Below are 3574 nucleotides of genomic sequence, written 5' to 3' on the forward strand. Positions count from 1 at the left end.
CCCTATGCCCTCTCTCCATAATATTATGTTTTAAAAAGCACCTAATCCCTGGGAATCAGCCCAACCCACAGCTAAGGATGGGCCAGATATTTGGATATTTCAAGTGGTCCCCTATATAATTAAAATGTGTAGAAAGAGTTGAGAATCATTTCTATAGGTATTCTAAATTTGTTTCATTTCCATTCCAATTGTTGTCTGTGGACTAATTTATATGCTAGCTTGTTTATAGCATTTCACTCCTTTATGAAAAGAAATACTCATGCATAAGTCATCCAATTTATGATATTGAACAGGGATACATTACCTTTGAAGATCTTTTTTAAAAATCAAGGAAATCTGGTGGCACAGAAGTTAAAGTGCTCAACTGCTAGCTAAGAGATCAGGGGCTCCAACCCATCACCTGTTCTGTGCGATAAATGTGGCGGTGCTTCTGTGAAGATTGACAGTCATTGAAACCGTAAGGCTCATTCTAGTCACTTCTATAGGTTGCTATGGTTCAGAAACAAGATGGTAATAGCTTTGGCTTCAAAATATCCACTTGGTTTTGTTTATGTAATTGCTTTTATTTCATCATTTTCTACACTCATCTTTCTGATTTTCTTCCTTGTGATTGCTTTAGGTATAGTTTGCTTTTCTTTTTCTAGTATCTCAACATGAAAAGCAAATTTATCAATTTGAGATTTTCCTATTTTTAACATACTTGCAATTGCTGTAAACGTCTTTCATGCATCTAAATTCTTCATGCAGTTCATCCTCAGAGCCCCTTACTTCAAATGAGTACTTCTTGTTCAGACCTGTTAGATGCAGAAGATAGCTTCGTAAAATAGCTCAGTGAAGAACTTTTGACTAGATAAAAACACAGAGAACTAAGCGAGGAAACGCTTCATTATTTATCTAAGTATAATCTAGTTTCTCCATTAGAATCAGTTTGCATAGATAGCCTGATTTGTGACCTCCTGTTTGGTGTATAATAAGAAGACATAGTGCAGCCTTGGCTAAAATCTTGAGCTACTTGAAAATTTACCCACTGCCTCAGAGAACCCTGATAAAAATAGAGTGAACAATGTTAAGGGAAAAGTCTAATACTGAGACTTAGTAGAAGTAAGGCTGAGATGTGACACATAACCTTATCAACACTGAACCTGTTTCACAATCATTGCCCTGCATCTTCTGTGATTAAGGTGGACTTTTATTTGGGAATTATTACTACAAATTATTTCTCAACACCAAGACTGGACTCAAGTCCAAAGAAAGCTCATATACATCACCCTCAGGATTATTTTTATATGGTATGTTTCTTAGCATCTGGAAGATAGTAATGGAAATTTCCAAACTAAGTCATAAAAACGTGAAGTAGAGAGAGAGAAAACATTTTATACAAAATTGCTGTAGAACTTCTAGTGTAATCTTCAGAATAATGGCTAACATTATTCCAAAATGATCATGAATCCTGTTTCACCTCTCTGGGATATTTAACGTTTTGATATCTACTCTTATGCTAAAGCTATGTAAAGCCAGTTGAAAAATCAATTCCAATGCATGGCAATGTCATATGTTGCAAAACGGAACTGTGCTCCATAAAGTTTTTGTGGATGTGACCTTTAGTACGTAGACCACAAGGCCTATACTATAAGGCACTGAAGGGATCAAAGAGTTAGCCTACTGTTAATCAAAATTCTCAAACTATAATATAATTCAAGATTTGTTTAAAATCCAAAATGCAGTAAGCCCCTCCCTTGCAGTAAAAATTAATTTTAAATTTGATCAGTAGTGATGTTCTAAATGAGGAGGAGGCCAGCAAGGCCGTTCTGCAACAATGGAGCCTGAGACTTCGGCTTGTGGTCTGACAGGTTCTGGAAAAATGTGAATATCAGTTGATGGTCTGATAAGCCCCTGGGTAAATGTAGAGTTTTTTCCTGTGAAGCTTACTTCTTTTATGGCATTGTTTGGGATCCTTTGATCCTTTCAAAACCTGCTAAGTATTTCCTGAACCTGTCACATAGTTTAAGGTACATAACTTGATTCTCACTGAAGTATTTGAAACCGTTTGGAGTTAGTAAATCCCACTCTTTCCATCTTTCTATAGCTGTCAGATATAAACGTAGAGTTTCTCCAATCAAGCTGGTCTGTCTTTGGCAGGCATTCTCAGGCCCTTGTTTCCCGGTAACTGCAACTCTGGGTGATTTTGAACTGCAAAGAGTTCAATTAGTAGGTGATTGCTTAATTATTTGCACTATCAAAGTTACTTACATAATATTGCAATACTTTCAGTCAAATTCATCATTGGATATTATATATATATATATATTAGGGTTGTCCAAAAACAATTTGCTTGCTAAAATTTCCATTTTAAATTTTTGGAAACATTAATAATCTCACCAATTAGTGTTGGATACTACAGAGAACATTTGAAGAAGATAAACTGCCTTTGAAGATATTTTTCTATTAGGGAAAAAAAACGCACAATAATTTATCTATTTTTGAAGTACTATAAATCAGAGATTAAAATTTAATTCTAAGCCAAGTAGCTAGCAAAAAAATTCTATGTGAAAAACAAACACACAAACAAAAGTCCTTATTTCATCTTATTCTGGCATTGAACAAATTCCCAAATTTTATTCCCTCCATTTATTTTACCTTTAAATACAAAAAATTTTTTTCTAAATTATCCCTCCCAGTAAAGTCTGATTATTTATATCTTGATGCAGTCAAAAATTTCAAAAAGTGTTACTGAGGAATACATTGCAAACACTACTTGGGGATAGTCTAAATATTTTCCCAACACACAGCTATTGTGTACATTAGAATGATTTTAAATTTGACTGTCAGTCGTAAAAAGACTTTATTATTCCAGTAAACTCTTGCCCAGGAAGATGAAATTGCAAATAACTTAATTGGTTCTTGGAGAAACTTTCCAAATATATCCATGTATCCCATCTCTTCACAGTAAATGTTCCTTTTCAGAATACTGGATTACTCAATTAGACTCATCAGCGACCTGTTTACTCTTCAAGATTGACGTCAAAACATCCACCTCACGGCACCCTCCAATTCTCAAATTTTTTTTTTTTTACAAGCGTCACTCAATTCCAATTAGTCCCTACACCATGTTGAGAAACTTGCCTTAAATCAGACCTACCAACTCTTATGGATGTCCTTACCATCACCACCACCACCACCCCAACTAGGAAGTGGGCATTTCAAATCAGGTAACCCTGTGACAGAGTTCTTTCCAACACAAAGTGAGTCTCCCAGATAGACGAGGACCCTGCCTTAGGGTTTCTGAGACTAGAAAACATTACGGAAGCAAGTAGCTTCATCTCTCGCGCGCAGAGCCACTTGTGGGTTTAAACTGCTCACTTGGTGAGTAGCCCAATCCTTAATCCACCACTCCAGCAGGGCTCTGGCAAAGTCCCTCATCAGACAATAATTAAATTCAGCTTTGCTTTACCAACAGGTTCTTTTGAGAGTCTTTTCCAGTATTCTTCTAATTAGAAATTAGCATTGCAAAGATTCAAATAACACTGCATTATAAAATCAATGGCATACATATTCTGACTTATGCACTACATTT

The sequence above is a fragment of the Echinops telfairi genome, unplaced genomic scaffold, assembly GCF_000313985.2.
Source record: "Echinops telfairi isolate 266 unplaced genomic scaffold, ASM31398v2 ScPeMD7_7467;HRSCAF=8505_0, whole genome shotgun sequence".
Taxonomy (NCBI): domain Eukaryota; kingdom Metazoa; phylum Chordata; class Mammalia; order Afrosoricida; family Tenrecidae; genus Echinops; species Echinops telfairi.